This window comes from Armigeres subalbatus, chromosome 2 (genome assembly GCF_024139115.2).
Source record: "Armigeres subalbatus isolate Guangzhou_Male chromosome 2, GZ_Asu_2, whole genome shotgun sequence".
NCBI lineage: Eukaryota > Metazoa > Arthropoda > Insecta > Diptera > Culicidae > Armigeres > Armigeres subalbatus.
Genome location: NC_085140.1, coordinates 433844984 through 433867583, shown reverse-complemented (window position 1 = coordinate 433867583; position 22600 = coordinate 433844984).

Below are 22600 nucleotides of genomic sequence, written 5' to 3'. Positions count from 1 at the left end.
GCATGAGCATGCGGCTGCACAAATTTTACAAATCAGGAGTTTTAAATATTAAATTTTCAATTGAAATTGACCTTCTGAAATTCTTATCAGGGCCGGATTTAGGGGTCGAAATGGGGGTGACCTGGGGCCATATCACCAATTGCAATGAAACTGGCCATGCGACTGCTCAAACTTCATGAAAACACATCAGGAGCACAAAGAACTCTGTTTGAATTTGAAATTGACCTTCTGAAATTTTGACCAGGGCCGGATTCAGGGGTCCAAAAGGGCAAGGGCAAGGGCCATGTCACCAAAAGCAATGAAACTGGGCATGCGACTGCTCAAACACCATGGAAACACATCAGGAGCTCAAAGAAATCTGTTTCAAATGGAAATTGATCTTCTGAAATTTCAACCAGGGCCGGATTTAGGAGTGAAAATGGGGAAGGCAGGGGCCATATCACCAATTGCATTGAAACAGGGCATGCGACTGCTCAAACTTCATGAAAACACATCAGGAGCTCAAAGAATTGTGCTCGAACTACAAATTGTCTTTCCGAAATTTTAACCAGGGCCGGCTTCAGGGGTCCAAATGGGGAGAGCAAAGGCCATATCACCAATAGAAATAAAACTGGGCAGTGGGCATGCGACTGCTCAAACTTGAAAACACATCAGCATCTCAAAGAACTCTGTTTGAATTTGAAATTGACTTTCTGAAGTTTCAACCAGGGCCGGATTCAGGGGTGAAAACATGGAGAGCGGGCTGCTCAAACATCATGAAAACACATCAGGAGCTCAAAGTATTCTGATTGAACTTGAAACTGCTCTGATACAAATTTCAGGAATTTCTCCGGAAAATACTCCAGGAATTCCTCTAGAAGTTCCGCCGGGAATTCCTCCAGGAATTTCTCCGGAAGTTCCTCCGGAAGTTCCTCCAGGAATTCCTCCGGAAGTTCCTCCAGGAATTCCTCCGGAAGTTCCTCCTGCAATTCCTTCGGAAGTTCCTCCAGCAATTCCTCCGGAAGTTCTTTCAGGAAATGCTTCGGAAAATCCTCCAAGAATTTCTGCCGAAGTTCCTACGGAAGTTCCCTCCAGGAATTCATTCGGAAATTCCTCCAGGAACTCATTCGGAAGTTCCTCCAGGAAATCTTATAGAAGTTCCTCCGGGAATTCCTCCGGAAGTTCCTCCAGGAATTCCTCCGGAAGATCTTTCAGGAAATCCTCCGGAAAATCCTCCAAGAATTTCTGCCGAAGTCCCTCCGGGAATTCCTCCGGAAAATCCTTCAAGAATTCCTTCGGAAATTCCTCCAGCAATTCATTCGGAAATTCCTCCAGGAATTCATTTGGAAGTTCCTCCAGGAAATCCTATAGAAGTTCCTCCAGGAATTCATCCGGAAGTTCTTCCAGGAAACCCTACGGAAGTTCCTCCAGGAATTCCTCCATGAATTCCTCCGAAGTTCCTCCATGAATTCCTCCGAAGTTCCTTCATAAATCCTCGAAGTTCCGCCATGAATTCTTCCGGAAGTTCCTCCAGGAATTCATCCGGATGTTCCTACAAGAATTTCCCTCGAAGATCCTCCAGGAATTTCCCGGAAGTTCCTTCAGGAATTCCTTCGGAGGTTTCTCCAGGAATTCCTCCGGAAGTTCCTCCATAAATTCATCCGGAAGTTCCTCCATAAATACTTCCGAAAGTTCCTCTAGGAATTCTCCGGAAGTTCCTCCAGGAATTCCTCCGGAAGTTCCTCCAGGAGGTTCCTCCAAGAATTCCTCCGGAAGATCCTCCAGGAATTCCTCCGGAAGTTCCTCCAGGAAGTTCCTCCGGAAGTTCCTCCAGGAAGTTCCTCCAGGAAGTTCCTCCAGGAATTTCTCCGGAAGTTCCTCCAGGAATTCGTCCGGAAGTTCCTCCAGGAATTTCTCCGGAAGTTCCTCCTGAAATTCCTCTGGAAGTTGCTCCAGGAATTCCTCCGGAAATTCCTCCAGGAATTCCTCCGGAAATTCCACCAGGAATTTCTCCGGGAGTTCCTCCAGGAATTCCATTGGAAGTTCCTCCAGGAATTCCATTGGAAGTTCCTCCAGGAATTCCATCGGAAGTTCCTTCAGGAATTCCTTCGGAAATTCCTCCAGGAATTTCTTCGGAAGTTCTTTCAAGAATTTTTCCAGAAGGTGCTCCAGGAAGTTCCACCAGGAATTCCTTCCTAAGTTCCACCAGGAATTCCTTCGGAAGTTCCACCAGGAATTCCTTCGGAAGTTCCACCAGGAATTCCTTCGGAAGTTCCACCAGGAATTCCTTCGGAAGTTCCACCAGGAATTCCTTCGGAAGTTCCACCAGGAATTCCTTCGGAAGTTCCACCAGGAATTCCTCCGGAAGTTCCACCAGGAATTCCTTCGCAAGTTCCACCAGAAATTCCTTCGGAAGTTCCACCAGGAATTTCTTCCGAAGTTCCACCAGGAATTCCTTCGGAAGTTCCACCAGGAATTCCTTCGGAAGTTCCACCAGGAATTCCTTCGGAAGTTCCACCAGGAATTCCTTCGGAAGTTCCACCAGGAATTCCTTCGGAAGTTCCACCAGGAATTCCTTCGAAAGTTCCACCAGGAATTCCTTCGGAAGTTCCACCAGGAATTCCTTCGGAAGTTCCACCAGGAATTCCTTCGGAAGTTCCACCAGGAATTCCTTCGGAAGTTCCACCAGAAATTCCTCCGGAAGTTCCACCAGGAATTCCTTCGGAAGTTCCACCAGGAATTCATCCGGAAGTTCCACCAGGAATTCCTTCGGAAGTTCCACCAGGAATTCCTTCGGAAGTCAAAAATTCCTGGAGGATATCTGAAAGTTCCGAAAGAATTCCTGAATTCGCGAAGTAACTTCTGAAGAAATTCCTGCATGAACTTCTGGAGGAATTCCAGAAGAAACTTCCGAAGGAATTCCTGGTGGAACTTAGGAAGGAATTCCTGGTGGAACTTCCGAAGGAATTCCTGGTGGAACTTAGGAAGGAATTCCTGGTGGAACTTCCGAAGGAATTCCTGGTGGAACTTCCGAAGGAATTCCTGGTGGAAATTAGGAAGGAATTCCTGGTGGAACTTCCTGGAGCACCTTCTGGAAAAATTCTTGAAAGAACTTCCGAAGAAATTCCTGGAGGAATTGCCGAAGGAATTCCTGAAGGAACTCCCGATGGAATTCCTGGAGGAATTCCTGGAGCAACTTCCAGAGGAATTTCTGAAGGTACTTCCGGAGAAATTCCTGGAGGAACTTACGGAGAAATTCCTGGAGGAACTTCCGGACGAATTCCTGGAGGAACTTCCGGAGGAATTCCCGGAGGAACTTCCTGGAGGAACTTCCTGAAGGAACTTCCGGGAAATTCCTGGAGGATCTTCGAGGGAAATTCTTGTAGGAACATCCGGATGAATTCCTGGAGGAACTTCCGGAAGAATTCATGGCGGAGCTTCCCGAGGGATTTATGAAGGAACTTACAGAGGAATTAATGGAGGAACTTCCGGAGGAATTCATGGAGGAATTCCTGGAGGACCTTCCTTAGGGTTTCCTGGAAGAACTTCCGGAGGAATTCCTGGAGGAACTTCTATAAGATTTCCTGGAGGAACTTCCGAATGAATTCCTGGAGGAATTTCCGAATGAATTCCTGGAGGGATTTCCGAAGGAATTTCTGAAGGAACTTCCGGAGGAACTTCGGCAGAAATTATTGGAGGATTTTCCGAGGCATTTCCTGAAAGAACTTCCGGAGGAATTGCTGCCCACTGCCCAGTTTTATTTCTATTGGTGATATTGCTATTGCTCTCCCCATTTGGACCCCTGAAGCCGGCCCTGGTCAAAATTTCGGAAAGACAATTTGAAGTTCGAGCAGAATTCTTTGAGCTCCTGATGTGTTTTCATGAAGTTTGAGCAGTCGCATGCCCTGTTTCATTGCAATTGGTGATATGGCCCCTGCCTTCCCCATTTTCACCCCTAAATCCGGCCCTGGTTGAAAATTCAGAAGATCAATTTCTATTTAAGACAGATTTCTTTGAGCTCCTGATGTGTTTCCATGGTGTTTGCGCAGTCGCATGCCCAGTTTCATTGCTTTTGGTGATATGGCCCTTGCTCTCCCCATTTAGACCCCTGAAGCCGGCCCTGGTCAAAATTACAGAAGGTCAATTTCAAATTCAAACAGAGTTCTTTGTGCTCCTGATGTGTTTTCATGAAGTTTGAGCAGTCGCATGCCCAGTTTCATTGCAATTGGGGATATGGCCCTTGCTCTCCCCATTTAGACCCCTGAATCCGGCCCTGGTCAAAATTTCAGAAGGTCAATTTCAAATTCAAACAGAGTTCTTTGAGCTCCTGATGTGTTTTCATGAAGTTTGAGCAGTCGCATGCCCAGTTTCATTGCTTTTGGTGACATGGCCCTTGCCCTTCCCTTTTGGACCCCTGAATCCGGCCCTGGTCAAAATTTCAGAAGGTCAATTTCAAATTCAAACAGAGTTCTTTGAGCTCCTGATGTGTTTTCATGAAGTTTGAGCAGTCGCATGCCCAGTTTCATTGCAATTGGTGATATGGCCCCTGGTCACCCCCATTTCGACCCCTTAATCCGGCCCTGATAAGAATATCAGAAGGTCAATTTCAATTGAAAATTTAATATTTAAAACTCCTGATTTGTAAAATTTGTGCAGCCGCATGCTCATGCAAATTCCATTGTAATTGAATTTTTAGCCCATACTCTACCATTGTAACCCCTGAATGCGGCCCTGAATTCAGTCAATCCTGCCCTACTTAAATGGTGAAAACATCGGAATCGACTAAAAATCTTTACAAATATCTTTTTGGGTTGGTTTGATGGGTGATTTGATAAATTTTGGGCATGAACACGTCCAGAATATTGAAGAGATGTTTGAATTATAGAAAAAACACCCCCGCGCACACTTATTTTTAGCAATAACTCGGACCTGAACAAAAATTTTTATTTGAAAATGTATTAGAGCAAAAATATAGCTATTCCCATTGAGCACAAACGAAACCGCGAGGAATTCCGACGATCAGGTGCTGAATGCGAGCCATTTGAAAAAAATCCGTTCGTCCCGGGTCTTAGAGGGTTAACAGGAAACTCCCTCTGATCAATTAATTTTATTATTGTTAAAGTTTTTGGATTTTAATGTAAATAAGAAAAAATCGTAGAGATTAATACAGATATATGAGAATTTACAAATTGATTCTTTGAGCTCGAAAAACGATGGGATTACGACATTGGAGACATAAATATTTTGGATTTTTCATCACATTTCCAAGGATATTATGGTTTTGGGTCATTTGGTCGAAAGGGTCATTTGACCGAACGCCATTTGGCCGAATAGTTGAAATACGTTTCTTTATTAAGTTATTAGTAAGAAGTGAGAAGTGATAAGTGAAATAGCGAGAAACAAGCAATATGAAGCAAGATTAAGAAAAAGAAGAAAAGAAGAAGAAGGAGAAAAAACCTAAAGAATGATTCAAAGAAGAAGAAGGAAAAGGGAAAAAGGAAAAAAAAAGAAGAAGGAAGAAGAAAGAATGAAGAAAGAAGAAGACATAAGGAAGAATTGAAAAATAAGGAAAAAAAATGGAAGAAGGAAGAAGGAAGAAGGAAGAAAGAAGAAGGAAGAAGGAAGAAGGAGGAAGGAGGAAGGAAGAGGGAAGAAGGAAGAAAGAAGAAGGAAGAAAGAAGAAGGAATAAGGAAGAAGGAAGAAGGAAGGAGGAATATAGAAGAAGGAAGATGGAATATGGAAGAAGGAAGATGTAGAAGGAAGAAGGAAGAAGGGAAGAGGGAGAAGGGAGAAGGGAGAAGGAAGAAGGAACAATGAAGAAAGAAGAAGGACGAAGAAAGAAGATGCTTGAAGAAAGAAGTTCTCAGTTCTCATTCATTCAAATTTTTAACTATCATTTTTCCTAACTATTCGGCCAAACGGCATTCGGCCAAATGACATTCGGCCTAACGACATTCGCCAAATGGCCTGACACCGGATATTATTACCTAATCATTTTTACCTACCTATGCCAAAACCATGCTGGAGGTGGCTCAGTTGTAGCCCCGGTTCGGTCTAGGAAATTTTTAGATTTTATATTTTCTCGACATTCCCCAAGTAGCAACTCAAGTGTGGCCGAATTCGGTCACATATGAATTTCGACAACTAAATTGCAACATGTGTACTACTCGGGTCCTATACGGGGTGGTTTCATAGATATATTTTTGGTTTTTAAGTAAGGAACACATTTCACCTATGTTATTTTGACAAATATTAGCGTGGCTTAATTCTTAGTAAAGCCATTTATAATTACGCTACTGCACATTGTTTGTTTAGATTATTTCCCCTAGATAGATGAATGAAAGTGAAGCTCATCGATCACTTCAAACTATGGTGGTTGTACCAAGAGTCATGAAAATAAGTTTCTTTTTAGCATAAGATTCCACCCTATAACAACATTTTTGTGACTAAAATACTGAGAAACCTTCACAAAACTACCCTGGATCTGATCGTTCAGATTATCTAGAGTTTTATGTTGGTGGTACATATAAGGCTTAGCCAAATAATTGAACATTATTGAAAGTGTTTGAAAATAGCAATAATGCGACAATAAAATGAAAAGTGAACCCGGGTGAATGGGGTGACAACGAAGCTGCTATTTGAAAGAGCCACAACATTTGCAGTAAAATTAATTTGCTTGTCATAAATACGACCGTAAAAGAGTGTTTTCAAAGGCGATACATAATCGATGGTTTTCCAACTGAAAATTTCCGTTTCAGAGAGAAAAAATAAGATGTTTGGAACCTCTCTGTAGTTTTTTATGGAATAGTCACGAAATGAAAGTTGAAGAGCTATATTTTCACGCAGTAAATATTTTGTCGATGGTAATTTTTTTTGTCATAAAGGTCCCCCATACAAGCGCCGTGTTATCCATTGCACGAAGGGCCACGCCGAAATTGGGAGCAAAACATTACTTTCACCTAGTAGATGATATTATAGCAACAAAGTGTTTTCAGCAAAGTCCAAGCTTATTGCTTAGGGTTTATTTTGCTGTTTGTTGCAATAGGGTGGTCCCAATACATTTTGAGATAATTTTTTTAACACCCATATTTTCAATTTAAGCCTTAAACGATGTTCAAGAAAGTTGTTCCTTATTCAATTTTGAGGCACTTTGCTGAAAAACCTTTGTTGTTTGTCGTTTGTATCATTTATTATGAAAATTTCAAGTACAGTGAACTCTCCCTAACTCGATGTTCTGTAACTCGATATTTTCCCTTACTCGATGAAATGCAAAGTCCCTTGAATCTAGCATATTGCGTTCCCTCCGTAAGTCGATATCTCCCTTACTCGATATTCTCTAAGTCGAAGTAATTTTCCAATGAATTTTTACCTCGCTAACTCGATGTTATCTGAAACAGTTACATACACGATATAATAAGAAGTTAAAAGTGGAAAGTGATAAGCGAAGGAGTGAGAATGAGAAGTGGGAAGTAAGAAATAAGAAGTTAGAATTGAGAAACGAGAAGTGTGGAGTGAGATGTGCTAAGTAAGAAGTAATTAGGGAAGATCCCTTAATTACGTAATGCAAAAGTTGGGCTTTTTCAACCCCCTCCCCCTTATGTCACTCTTTTTGTATGAAAAACCCCCCTCTAAGCGTTACGTACTTTGTGGACGCTCCGTTAGTGGTGATTGAAAAATTAAAAGTGAGAAGTTAGAAGTGAGAAACTCGAAGTGAGGAGAGAAAAGTGAGAAGTGAAAAGTAGTAAGGTAAAAATTAGAAGCTAGAAGTGAAAAGTGATAAGTGAGAAATGAGAAGTTAGAAGTGAGATATAAGAATGTATAAGTGAGAAGTGAGAAACAAAAAAGGAAAAATGAGAAGTATGAAGCGAGAAGTGAGATGTGTGAAGTGAGAAGTGAGAAATGAATAGTGAGAAGTGAGAAATGAATAGTGAGCAGTGAGAAATTTGAAATAAGAAGTGAGTAGTGGGAAATGAAGTTAGAAGTGCGACATTTTTGGTGCGAAGTAGTAGTGAAAAGTGAGATGTGCGAAGTGAGAAATGAATAGTGAAAAGTGCGAAATGAGAAGTAAATAGTGGGAAGAGGGAGGTGCGAAGAGAGAAGTAAGAAGTTAGTAGTGGGAAATGAGGTGTGAGAAGGGAGCAGTAAGAAGTGAAAACTGTTAAAAGACAAAAAAAATATTACAGCCAAAAAGATTTTTATTTTCGTTTTCAAAACGAGGGTTGGTAACGGATGGGTTATTATTACCTTTATCTTTCGATGGATTTTTAAGATTATACATCAATCAATTTCCAAACTTTACAACAACTTGCTAGTTGTATCAAAATGATTGACTATTAACGCAACTATTGAACTAGGGGAACTGTACCGGTTTGGCCATGTTTCTAATTTGGCCAATTTTGCGAATAACTCCGAAAATGATGCAATTTACGAGGGTTTTATTAGTTCCAACAAGAGATATATCTCTCACGCTTCTACGCTGCTTTTCACTGACCGATTATTTTGGATAAATGTGTATTTTTCAGGGTTGGCCAAATTAGGCACTAAGGTGGCCAAAACCGGTGCACTTCCCCTATTGAATTTTTTTTTTCACGCCCGGTTAAAGTTTCAGAACCAACCAATCCTGTTCATGCATCCCCAACACGGACAATTTTCTCTTTGCATAAGAAAGCCGTGTCTTGCTTGTTAGGACCAAAATTTCTCGGTCCTTTGTTAGGACCACCATTGTACACAGAAGAGAATTTGTTTTACCCGGCCTTCGGCAATGGTTGCTGCAGAAAACTTGTCGTCAGTAGGAACTCAAGTGAAATCTATTGGGTTTTTTTCGCATGCTGTTTGTATTTACAAAGGCGCACAATTTAAAAAATCGGTCGTTTGTCAGGACCACTGTTAAAGAAGAAGGTTTGATTTGCCGTATTTGAATTCTTTACTACCCAACAAGCATTGGAATCTGATAAAGGGCATATTTCGCCCCAATTTGGCTTGTTCAGCCTCAAAACTAGCTTATCCAACTTAACTTGTTTGTTGGGTATCTAGCCCTGCAACGGATTGTTCCGGTGTAGTCATAAGCAAATAATATAAATCTAGCTTTATCTCGAATAAGGGCGAATGTCGCAAGAGAGGATTCTCTTCGTCGACTTCCCTTCTTTTTAATAAAAGTGACAAGCAGCAGATTTCTTTATGGTTTATCACCTCAGCACGATAGAAAACACTGCGAACTTGCATTCTGAGGTGATAAAGTGCAATGGAATCATCTGCTTGTCACTTCTATTTAAAAGAGGGGAAGTCGACGAAGAGAATTATCTCTTGCAACATTCGCCCTTTTACCAGATAGAGCTTGAAATAGTGAAGACAAACAAATACGGCTTAAAAACCTGGCTTTTGCGCCAATTCCTAAAAACGAATTGTTATGTTTCACTTTAATCAGCCCAGCAACTAATCTGCGCACTGTGAACACTAAACGATCAACATCAACAAAGGACATGAATTTACATAATTTCTACGCTAGCAGAGTTGGTTGATTAGTTGCAACGTTTCCGAACAACCATAAAGTACTTTTAAATCATGGTCCCTTTACCAAGGCTTTGAAAAGTATGGCATTGCTAGTAAAAGGAGAAGCACGTGTCATCCATTCACCATACCGCACCCCAAGCATGACACAATAAACCATTTCCTGGGTTATTAAGATATTACACTCCTCTGAGTAAACAATTATCCAGCGCCACATCCATATTGTCTACCGATCACTAAACGTATACTGCTCACAAAGGTAATTGATCTAATTTTCAACCTTCCAAGAATTCCAACAACCCCTCACAATAGATCATCATCCCGAACGCTGAGCAACGCCGGCACATATCGCCGGGGTAATTTCCTCCCTTAGGGCTACGTACCGCGTCTCGAGACTAATTGAGTGGGAGTCCTTCCGCGTGGGGGTTCGTCACTTTGACAGAGTGGAGCAATTTTCACGTGAGCTGACTGCACGCTTCGGCTGCTGCATCCATCATTTGGTTGATAAATCATCTGTCGAAGAGTCGTTCGCAACGATCGGACACTGCACCGAGTCACACTTGGGGGGAGGTCACCGGTAATTATCGTGTTTTTCAACGGGGAAGGAATGAAAGGATGGATCCATTTCACGCTAACTCATCACCGCCGCACCGGCCGGCGGCCAGTTTGAGAGCTGTTCATCAGAGGGATGTCAAGCACCTAGTCTAAACGCGGTCCAATTAGGATTGCGCGTTTTCCAATACCTCTCGTGCATTCGAAAATGCAGCGAAACTTGGGTAGTGAGGATTGGAGGTTGCAACTCGCTGCAGCAGGTGTTGAGGCTGACGACCGACAGCGCTGGGCGCACTCTCACTGAAAAATCCATACAACACTGTCGTGGATAATTACGACGGCGATGACTCTGCGCAAAGAGGGGCACCGACTTCAACGACCGCCTCCTCTATGCCACCTGTGACGAGCGAGAGATAAATATGCTTATAATTAGCATTCGATTATCACTTTTCTCTGCCGGCGACGACGGCGACTGCGGAGAGACTTACCGGCATTTGAAAGTACCTGCGTTGCAATAACCTCCTATAGGCAGGTACTTGAACGTAAAGAATTAGGTGGGGGATGCGACCGGAATCGATGACGTGAATTCCCGCCCTCAGGGTAGGTGTTTGCATAGCAGCTAACCTGCCGTGGTGAGCTCAGCGGTTTTTGAGATGAGGCATCCAATCGACATCGTTTCAGCAATGGGGAGTCATCACAATTTATCGTGATTCGTTCGCTGATAGAAATGGAATCATGAGAATACATTACCCTCTTCTGCATGATGCTGTGATCCTAATGAGAACGTTGCCGGTATTTGGACTGCTTTCTTACTTGCTGTGAGCAATTATACATGCTAGTCTTGCTTGATTAATGTATGTAAGAATGCTAAAGCCTTCAAAATAAACATTCGCCAAATATCAGAGAGCCATTCCCCAGAATAGGAGATTTGTTGGAATGGAGCATTCCACGGAAATTTCTAGTTTTACTTACCGATTACGTGTTATTGATGAATTTGTTTGAGCCATTCGGCAATTTATTAATGAAGGGTTCTTCGATATAATTTATTCACATAAAAGGAATAATTTTACATAAAAGACAATTTCAGGAAATCCATATCGGCAGCGAAAGTTTACGAATGCGTATCATGTTTCATGCCAAACATTTAAATATGCTAATGAATCCATCTTACACTAATATTTAGTCTACCTTATCCGTACGACAAAGGAAAATCCAACAGCTTCCACTGCTGGCAAACGCACGTAGCATTGTCATGAAAATCGATGTATTTCATTCACTTACATTTTACCTTTTCACCTTTGTTTTTGCTAAACAAACTCCCGTAAGGCGTTAAATTAAACTTTTTTTCCAAACTTTAGAGATTTTTATATTTTTTCCTTCGTTGCCTTGCTAACAGTCTAAGAACGCGTTGGCAAACTGACGATTTGAGCTGGAATAATCTAATGTTACGCAAGGCTCAAAAAAGTTATCCAGTACCATACCAGCCAGTAAATTTATTGTTCTAAAATATTTTTAGTACAGGAAGATATCCAAGCCAGGCTTGGGCAATAGCACATACTTCTGCCATTTCCAACGATCTGGAAAGTTTCCTTCCCCCAGGCAACGTTGGAGGCAGCTACTGAACATATCTGGAGCGGCAAAGATCGCGTGCTTATAGACCAGGTTAGGAATACAATTCGGACCTGGTGCCTTATTTAGCTTAAGTTTTCTTGCAACGGCGATAAGCTCATCGTTAGTCACTAGCGGTACCACGTTCACTGACTCGTACGGTGTGGCGGGCCAGTCTGATGAGTCATGCTTCGGGAACAAACCTTCAACGATCCTGGCTAACATCTCCGGGGATTTCTCAGGAGGTGTGCTGTTGGTCCTAGCCATCACTATCCTGTATGCATCCCCCCATGGAGTATTATTGGCCATCCTACACAGCTCTTCAAAGCAGGCTTTCTTATTTCTAGCCTGTCCGCTTCGGTTCTAGCACGTCGCAACCTTCTTTTAGCTCTAAGGCAGGTTCTGCGAGGATCAGCTATCATGCTCGTCCACCAGTGCACCGGTTTACGTCACATGCTCGTGCTAGGTCATCGAATAACTCATCACCACTAAGGCCTAGAGTCCGATTTTCCACCGTAGTGATTCTTCCAGTAGTTCTGGGTCGAACTGTGAGGTACGCCATCCTAGATCAGCTTTACTGACCCGCCTTGTGGTTTTGCTGGGGGTATAGCTGACCATAAAACGTATTTCCTGATGGTCACTGGCAGTATACCCTTCGTGAACCCTCCATTCAGGCTCCACCGCCCATCCCACGCTGCAGAAGGCCACATCGATGCGTGACTCGCCATTCAATCCTCTGAACGTTGACGCTTGGCCCTCGTTCAGCAGGACTACGTTTAGTACCGCTAGAGACTCTAGCGTTAGTGAACCGAGAGGCCTAATCCACTGCCGACGCGCTCAAGTCACCTGCTACAACTAGTGGCTTAAGACCATCTAGGAGGACAGTAGCAGCAACAAAATTAAACTCCGTTTAACTTTACTATAACCTTTAATAATAGCCTTGAAAATTGTTTTTTTTTTAATTTCCTGAATTAATAAAAAAGGTAGCATACTTTAATTTTGCTCATACATTTTCATGAAATATGTTTCATTATCACAAGTTGCACAAGAAAATGCCACCGGTATGGAAAATGTAGTTAATAAGACTCCCAAGTAACATTTTAAGTTTTATTTCGCTCTAGAAATAGTTATCAAGATAAAATTATAAGATCTAGCAATAAAACCCATGACTACGTGACAACCTTCTGATGACCACTATAAGAGTAAGATACGGCCAAGTGGCCCTCTTTAGATAACCACTATAAACCTATTATAAGAGTTATTTAGAAATCCTTTTTAAACCACCCGCAAAAAAGGGAATTTGGCTGCGGCAGCTGCCAAAAAGGTTGCGACCAAAAATTGTAGCTTTTATCGAGCTTTGAAAATAGGATTTATCACGCTCTATATCACGACCGTAGAGCTGCTCATAAGGTCAATAAGCGTTTGACGTTTGAAGCTTTTTCAGTATATTTATGAGAGGTTTATTGATAGCAATAAGATCGACAATAAAACTGAGTAACTAGCAATGGCAATTGCTTTTATAAATCCGCTATAAGAATTAAATAAACCCAAGAAGCATGGAAATTGTTACTTGGGCTGCTTTCTCAAGCTGGAGCTCCATGGTCAATACGAAGAATATTTCCAGAATGCAACTGAACAAAAGCAGTTTCATGTGGTAAGATTACTCACGAGTTTACATTTTTCTAGCAGTGTTGTGATAATTCTTTTCGTATCAATAGATCAGATGAAATGACGATGTCCGTCATATAAAATAACGCCGGATTGATCCTGTTTTAGTCATCAGATCTTGATGCAGATGATTTAAAAAGCCTTGCCGTACAATGGGAGACTTTTTTCTAGTTGATGAGAACGTTAACGGCTTTAAAAGTGGTGCGAAAAGAGTACAAATTCTGTCGTGCAAATTAGGAAAAATATCCACAGACAAAAAAAAACATATTTCTATCCATGCTGACAATATATTCTGACCATCAATCCATAATAACCAGAATCGCTTGCAGAATCTACTAATATTTTAAGGAACGTAAAGCAAGGAGTTAAATTGAAGCATGATGGGGCACGTGACTTACCAAATCGAATATTTTTCCATGGATTTGTTGTTTTGACATCCTGGAAAGCATTCGATAAATATCCTGGAAATAAATATCCGAAAGAATCCTGCGATGAATTCTCAAAGGAATTCCTCGAGAAATCTCCTTTTAAGAAGCCCGGAAACCTCATTTCAAGAGGCCGGAAGTCTCATTTCAAGAGGCCCGGAAGCCTCCTTTCAAGAGGCCCGGAAGCCTCCTTTCAAGAGGCCCGGAAGCCTCCTTTCAAGAGGCCCGGAAGCCTCCTTTCAAGAGGCCCGGAAGCCTCCTTTCAAGAGGCCCGGAAGCCTCCTTCCAAGAGGCCCGGGAGCCTCCTTTCAAGAGGCCCGGGAGCCTCCTTTCAAGAGGCCCGGAAGCCTCCTTTCAAGAGCCTTTCAAGAGGCCCGGAAGCCTCTTTCAAGAGGCCCGGAAGCCTCCTTTCAAGAGGCCCGGAAGCCTCCTTTCAAGAGGCCCGGAAGCCTCCTTTCAAGAGGCCCGGAAGCCTCCTTTCAAGAGGCCCGGAAGCCTCCTTTCAAGAGGCTCGGAAGCCTCCTTTCAAGAGGCCCGGAAGCCTTATTTCAAGAGGCCCGGAAGTCTCCTCTCAAGAGGCCCGGAAGTCTCTTTTCAAGAGGCCCGGAAGCCTCCTTTCAAGAGGCCCGGAAGCCTCCTTTCAAGAGGCCCGGGAGCCTCCTTTCAAGAGGCCCGGGAGCCTCCTTTCAAGAGGCCCGGGAGCCTCCTTTCAAGCGGCCCGGGAGCCTCCTTTCAAGAGGCCCGGGAGCCTCCTTTCAAGAGGCCCGGGAGCCTCCTTTCAAGAGGCCCGAAGCCTCCTTTCAAGAGGCCCGAAGCCTCCTTTCAAGAGGCCCGGAAGCCTCCTTTCAAGAGGCCCGAAGCCTCCTTTCAAGAGGTCCGAAGCCTCCTTTCAAGAGGCCCGGAAGCCTCCTTTCAAGAGGCCCGGAAGCCTCCTTTCAAGAGGCCCGGAAGCCTCCTTTCAAGAGGCCGGAAGCCTCCTTTCAAGAGGCCCGGAAGCCTCCTTTCAAGAGGCCCGGAAGCCTCCTTTCAAGAGGCCCGGAAGCCTCCTTTTAAGATGCCCGGAAGCCTCCTTTCAAGAGGCCCGGAAGCCTCCTTTCAAGAGGCACGGAAGCCTCCTTTCAAGAGGCCCGGAAGCCTCCTTTCAAGAGGCCCGAAGCCTCCTTTCAAGAGCCCTGAAAGCCTCCTTTCAAGAGGCCCAGAAGCCTCCTTTCAAGAGGCCCAGAAGCCTCCTTTCAAGAGGCCCGGAAGCCTCCTTTCAAGAGGCCCTGAAGCCTCCTTTCAAGAGGCCCGGAAGCCTCCTTTCAAAGGCCCGGAAGCCTCCTTTCAAGAGGCCCGACGCCTCCTTTCAAGAGGCCTGGAAGCCTCCTTTCAAGAGGCCCGGAAGCCTCCTTTCAAGAGGCCCGGAAGCCTCCTTTCAAGAGGCCTGGAAGCCTCCTTTCAAGAGGCCCGGAAGCCTCCTTTCAAGAGGCCCGGAAGCCTCCTTTCAAGAGGCCCGGAAGCCTCCTTTCAAGAGGCCCGGAAGCCTCCTTTCAAGAGGCCCGGAAGCCTCCTTTCAAGAGGCCCGGAAGCCTCCTTTCAAGAGGCCCGGAAGCCTCCTTTCAAGAGGCCCGGAAGCCTCCTTTCAAGAGGCCCGGAAGCCTCCTTTCAAGAGGCCCGACGCCTCCTTTCAAGAGGCCCGGAAGCCTCCTTTCAAGAGGCCCGGAAGCCTCCTTTCAAGAGGCCCGGAAGCCTCCTTTCAAGAGGCCCGGAGCCTCCTTTCAAGAGGCCCGGAAGCCTCCTTTCAAGAGGCCCGGAAGCCTCCTTTCAAGAGGCCCGGAAGCCTCCTTTCAAGAGGCCCGGAAGCCTCCTTTCAAGAGGCCCGGAAGCCTCCTTTCAAGAGGCCCCGAAGCCTCCTTTCAAGAGGCTCGGCAGCCTCCTTTCAAGAGGCCCGGAAGCCTTATTTCAAGAGGCCCGGAAGTCTCCTCTGAAGAGGCCCGGAAGTCTCTTTTCAAGAGGCCCGGAAGCCTCCTTTGAAGAGGCACGGAAGCCTCCTTCCAAGAGGCCCGGAAGCCTCCTTTGAAGAGGCCCGGAAGCCTCCTTTCAAGAGGCCCGGAAGCCTCCTTTCAAGAGGCCCGGAAGCCTCCTTTCAAGAGGCCCGGAAGCCTCCTTTCAAGAGGCCCGGAAGCCTCCTTTCAAGAGGCCCGGAAGCCTCCTTTCAAGAGGCCCGGAAGCCTCCTTTCAAGAGGCCCGGAAGCCTCCTTTCAAGAGGGCCGGGAGTCTCCTTTCAAGAGGCCCGGAAGCCTCCTTTCAAGAGGCCCGGAAGCCTCATTTCAAGAGGCCCGGAAGCCTCCTTTCAAGAGGCCCGGAAGCCTCCTTTCAAGAGGCCCGGAAGCCTCCTTCCAAGAGGCCCGGAAACCCCCTTTCAAGAGGCCCGGAAGCCTCCTTTCAAGAGGCCCGGAAGGCTCCTTTCAAGAGGCCCGGAAGCCTCCTTTCAAGAGGCCCGGAAGCCTCCTTTCAAGAGGCCCGGAAGCCTCCTTTCAAGAGGCCCGGAAGCCTCCTTTCAAGAGGCCCGGAAGCCTCCTTTCAAGAGGCCCGAAAACCTCCTTTCAAGAGGCCCGAAAGCTTCCTTTCAAGAGGCCCGGAAGCCTCCTTTCAAGAGGCCCGGAAGCCTCCTTTCAAAAGGCCCGGAAGCCTCCTTTCAAGAGGCCCGGAAGCCTCCTTTCAAGAGGCCCGGAAGCCTCCTTTCAAGAGGCCCACAAGCCTCCTTTCAAGAGGCCCGGAAGCCTCCTTTCAAGAGGCCCGGAAGCCTCCTTTCAAGAGGCCCGGAAGCCTCCTTTCAAGAGGCCTGGAAGCCTCCTTTCAAGAGGCCCGGAAGCCTCCTTTCAAGAGGCCCGGAAGCCTCCTTTCAAGAGGCCCGGAAGCCTCCTTTCAAGAGGCCCGGAAGCCTCCTTTCAAGAGGCCCGGAAGCCTCCTTTCAAGAGGCCTGGAAGCCTTCTTTCAAGAGGCCCGGAAGCCTCCTTTCAAGAGGCCCGGAAGCCTCCTTTCAAGAGGCCCGGAAGCCTCCTTTCAAGAGGCCCGGAAGCCTCCTTTCAAGAGGCCCGGAAGCCTCCTTTCAAGAGGCCCGGAAGCCTTATTTCAAGAGGCCCGGAAGTCTCCTCTGAAGAGGCCCGGAAGTCTCTTTTGAAGAGGCCCGGAAGTCTCTTTTGAAGAGGCCCGGAAGCCTCCTTTGAAGAGGCCCGGAAGCCTTCTTTGAAGAGGCACGGAAGCCTCCTTCCAAGAGGCCCGGAAGCCTCCTATCAAGAGGCCCGGAAGCCTCCTTCCAAGAGGCCCGGAAGCCTCCTTTCAAGAGGCCTGGAAGCCTCCTTTCAAGAGGCCCGGAAGCCTCCATTCAAAAGGCCTGGAAGCCTCTTTTCAAGACGCTCGGAAACCTTCTTACGAGATGCTCTGAAGCCTACTTTTAAGAGGCTCTGAAGCCTACTATCAAGAGGCTCGGAAACCTCTCATTAAGGCGCTCGGAATTCATCTTTCAAGAGGCGTGGAAACCAACATTCAAGGGGCTCAGAGGTGCTTTTTCAAAATGCTTAGAAGCCTTCTTTTCAGTGGTACGAAAGCCGTATTCCAAGAGGCTTGGAAGCTTTTCTCCAAGAGCTCGGAATAATGAAAATTTCAGCCACCTTTATGGAGAGTCATATATCCCGTTAATTTTTAGTTGCTTTTTTCATATATCTTATGAGTTACACTTATTTGAATTTGAAAGACAAAAAAATAGGGGGAACCTCAATTTATGCGAAGGTGCGAAGGACTACCACTCAAGAAAAAGGTTGAGAACCGCTGCCCTTTAGTAGTTAATTTAATAATTTTATTAAGAATTCGTTAATTCCTTAAATAATTTCTTTTCAAGTATCTCTTCTTCTTCTTCGTTGGCATTACATCCCCCACTGGGACATTGCCGCCTCGCAGCTTAGTGTTCATTAAGCACTTCCACAGTTATTAACTGCGAGGTTTCTAAGCCAAGTTACCATTTTTGCATTCGTATATCATGAGGCTAACACGATGATACTTTTATGCCCAGGGAAGTCGAGACAATTTCCAATTCGAAAATTGTCTAGACCGGCACCGGGAATCGAACCCAGCCACCCTCAGCATGGTCTTGCTTTGTAGCCGCGCATCTTACCGCACGGCTAAGGAGGGCCCTATCTTTTCTTTTTAAGAATTCTCTAAGACATTCCTTTGCCAATTCTTTAGGATTTTTTTTTAAATCCCTTCAGGTTTTCCTTAACGTAGTCATTTAAATATTCCTCCTAACATTCCATCATGAATTCCTACACAAATCCGATACTGGATCATTAGGCCGAAGGTCATCAGGCCGAAGGTCATCAGGCCGAAGGTCATCAGGCCGAAAGCCATTAGACCGAATGGTCATTAGGCCGAATGGTCATTAGGCCGAATGAGAACTGGAGTATGAGAAGTGAGTAGTGCGAAGTGAAAAAGAAGTAGAACGGAAGAAGAAAAAAGTAAAAAGGAGGAAGAAGCAGGAAGGAAGGGTGACGAAGGAAGAAGGAAGAAAGAGGAAGGAAGAAGGAAGAAGGAATAAGGGAGAAGGAAAAGGGAAGAAGGAAGAAGGAAGAAGATAGAAGGAAGAAGAAAGAAGGAAGAAGGAAGAAGGAAGAAGGAAGAAGGAAGAAGGAAGAAGGAAGAAGGAAGAAGGAAGAAGAAAGAAGGAAGAAGGAAGAAGGAAGAAGGAAGAAGGAAGAAGGAAGAAGGAAGAAGGAAGAAGAAAGAAGGGAGAAGGAAGAAGGAAGTTGGAAGAAGGAAGAAGAAAGAAGGAAGAAGGAAGAAGAATGAAGGAAGAAGAAAGAAGAAAGGAATAAGAAGAATAAAGGAAGACGGGAGAAAGAAGGAATAACACAGAAGAAAGAAAAAAGTAGAAGAAAGAAAAATAAGAAGGAAAGGAAGAAAGGAAGAAGGAAAAAAGAAAAAATAAGAAGGAAGCACGAAGTAGGAAAAGCGATGAAGGAAGAAGGAAGAAGGGAGGAGGAAGAAGGAAGAAAGAAGAAAAAAAGGGAGAAGGAAGAAGGAAGGAAGAAGAAGAATGATGGAAGATGGGAGAAAGTAGGAAGAACATGGAAGAAAGAAGAAAGAAGAAGAAAGAAGGTAGAAGGAAGAAGGAAGAAGAAAGAAGAAAGAATGAAAACGGGAGGAAAGAAGGAAGAAAATGGAAGAAAGAACAAAGAAGGAAGAAGGAAGAAGAAAGAAGGTTGTAGCCGGCACGGAGCGATCCGTTCATAAAAGCGCGTGGCTTAAGCGCCACTCCACAAGGGAGACCACGGCCCAATTTAATTTGCCCGGATGAGACTCGCTCAAGGCGAGTCCATTTAAATTTTTCCTGATAAGGATTTATGGATCGGTCCAGCCAGCAACAACGAAACGTGCCAAATTTGGTCCACCCTATCTTCCATCCATACTTTACAGTCACATCATACACTCAAAGAATCGGTGAGAGCCCACCAGAACCTAATACACTCTAAGCTTGAGTGCCGCTCTCATCATCGGCGGACTCTCTCCTCTCACCAACAACCATCAATGAGTTGGAAGCAACATGATACACCACAGTCAAACTCGCAAAGAGGACGGGACTCGAAACTAACAAACAATATCGCGTTGTGACGTCAAACACAATCAATTAACTAAATGGCTAGGGAGACACATTGAAACATTTTATTTACTAACAACGGAAACATTTATTGTCTTAATACAACAGGGGCACATGTTTGTTCGGGGTTTGTGTTCTGTTCGTTTTAGTGTTTGTGTTCGTTCATAACTTCTTACTCCCTAGCTTGTGTGCGGTTTTCTCTCTTCTAGTTCCTACTCTATTCTCACTTGTGCTCTGTGCCTAATGTTTACGTGACGTCACTCCTCCAGGCAGCGCAGCTGCTGACTAGTCTGCGCTCCTACTACTCGACGGGATTTTTCGGTGGTGGCAAAACGGGCTCACGCACGCATTTTCACGGGTCCGTGATGGCAGACCCAAGCGTTGGTCGGCAGGCTTTCCGACTCGCGAAATATGGTTTGGCTTTAGCAGCACATTTGGGTCATCAGTCTACGACTGGCACAAAAAACGTTTCCTCCGCGGCGCCTTCCTTGGACGCCGCACTCCAATCAAAAAAGGGTTTATTGACTCACCGGTTTGTATGGGCTTACTGACCTGACCCAGTCGATGACCTGCCGGTGGGGTCGACGCTCCCGGCTTGTTGACGCCGGCGATGACGCTTCTTAATGAAGCCGACGCAACAGAATGGCGGTTGCTTGCCGGCGGTTTGACGGACCGGCTAGTGGGCTTCGTCCACGTGGAAGTCCCCGTGCCTTCCCAGACCGATATGGTAACGGATCGGTCCGCTTCTGGCTGGCTGGTGGTTGCCAGGAATATTCCGTCCGTTTGAGGGGGGTGGTTTCGTCGCGCTTGGGTGCGATAGTTTGCTGCGGGTGGGAGGATATCCGAACAAACACTTGAGCACGAACACATTATCACATTAGAGCAAAACTTTACCTTTGATATAGGTTCTCTCTGTCTACTGTCGCACACAAAATCTAAACGCACACTTTCTGCCTAGTTGCTAAGGAACGAACAATAATTAATTAAATAATTACATTTAAAATCACAGTACCACATACTTTAGAACAATCGCAATAATAACTGACAAACGCGGACACTTCCAACTTATTGGATGATCACGGACGAAATGATTGAGCCCGTGAGTCCTCAGATCAAGGAAGGTGGGCTCGGACACAACCGGAAATACGTCATTTCCCGACTCCCTTCGTGTACGATCGTGACCTTATTGGCACGATGGATAATTGACACGAAAGTTGTGCTTCTTTCCCTCTCCCACCTTATCCGAAAAACAAATGGCCTCGACCTTGGAGAGCTTGGCTAATTGATAGTGCCCGTTTGCCTACGTCAAGGGACAATTATGTAAATTAATTGGCGATTGAAAGATGTAACTGCTTACAATCTACATTATTTACAAAAACTATATACAAATTTATTCACAATATTCCTGACTGCTACAAGGTAGAAGGAAGAGGGAAAAAGAAAGAATAAAGAAAGAATGAAGAATGGGTAAGGTGAAGAGAAAAATTTCTAAGAACACTGAGAACACTTTTTGCTTCTTTTTGCTAACTCTGCCTAATGGCCTTTCGGCCTAATGACCATTCGGCCTAATGACCTTCGGCCAAATGGCGTTCGACCAAACGGCCTTCGGCCTAATGGCCTGACACCCAAAAATCCATTCTAAAAATCCAAAAATTTCTCCAGAAATAATTTAAAAAATTACTCCAGTAATTTCTTTGGAAATTTATTCAGAAATTTTGGACGGAATTTCATAAAAATCTTAAAGGAATCAATCCTAACAGGAATGTCCGAATGTATAAGTAGATAAATATCGGAAAAAAAAATCTTGGAGGAGATTAAGTATGTTGTCAATTCATTCTGATGTTTCTTTGGAAATTTCTTGGGGAATTCCTTCGAAAATTATTTCAAAAGTTTGTTCGAAAATTTCGAGTGAAATTCCTAGAATTTCGTCGATAAAATTTGGAACCAATTACTGGAAAAATTTCCGAAAAAATTCCAGGAGGAGTTTTTGAAATAATTTCATAAGGAAGTTATGAAAAAACTAACAAAAGGAATTTTTTAAACATTTCTTAAAGGAATTCAAGAACCTAATAAAATTCCTGGAATAACTGACGAATTCCTCAAGGATTTTTATGGTTTTTCTAATAAAATTTAGGAAGTTATTTGTGAAGGAAGCACCGAAGAAATTGCTGGAAGATTTTTTTAAATTTAAATATGCCGGCTTGGAAGTAAGACCTCATACTACTACTTCGCAAATTTCCATCACCATGATATCAAGTTGTTTTTAAAACACACTCCTGGTCAAACTAACAACTCCGATGTTTTTCAAATATTAAATTTATTTTTTTTGCAACATACTAAGATAATAATTAAAAGAGCGTATTTTGTTTTTAAAATGACCTCAACATTTGTTTAAATATCGGCTATACTGCCGCTAACCGCAAGTCGAGCACATCTGTATATGGGGGCCCATATACAGATGTGCTCGACTTGCGGTTAGCGGCAGTATAGCGATAGTGTTCTCAGGGACCGCACACTATTAATTACGTGAGAAATTTTTCTGACCCTTTCTAAGATTTTCTAAACTTAAACATCTTTTGTTTTTTTTTTTGAGTGAAAAAAATAACACACCCCCTCCTTCATAAGCCCCTCAAATATTATATATTACTTGAACATCTTTGCCCTTAGGTGATTGTGATTGTGATGTGATTGAATGTACATCTCGAACACTAAGACAATAATCGCGGAGAATATGGGATGAAAGTCCAAAAGCAACAATTTCATTAGAGCTTTCCACCAAACGTGACTATACCTAAATGTTCACATAAGATTCTAAGGCTCTTACTAACAACAAGGGAGCAGATTGGAAGATGTATGTTCCTACAAAGAATGGTGCGACTACAGTATACTGGATGTCAAGTACCATATAACGAGTGGCCACTAAATAGCGGAAATTGAAAGAACGGCTCGGGATGAAAACTACAAAAAAGTACAGTTCAATCTGATATACGTTATATAAAGAGTTGGCCTTAGTCTTTAAACTAAAAGATAAAAGATTAATGAAAAAATGCATATGTCCGTCGTGCGGCGTAATTTAATCTTTTAGGTATCACATGACCGCTGCAGCATCGATTTTTGTTACTGAAATCTACCCAATTATAACTCATTACTTGTTGGTCACATGTGAGCGTGTACACTTAATCGATTCCTGCCATGACTTGACGTCTATTTGTTTTCAGATTGAGCACT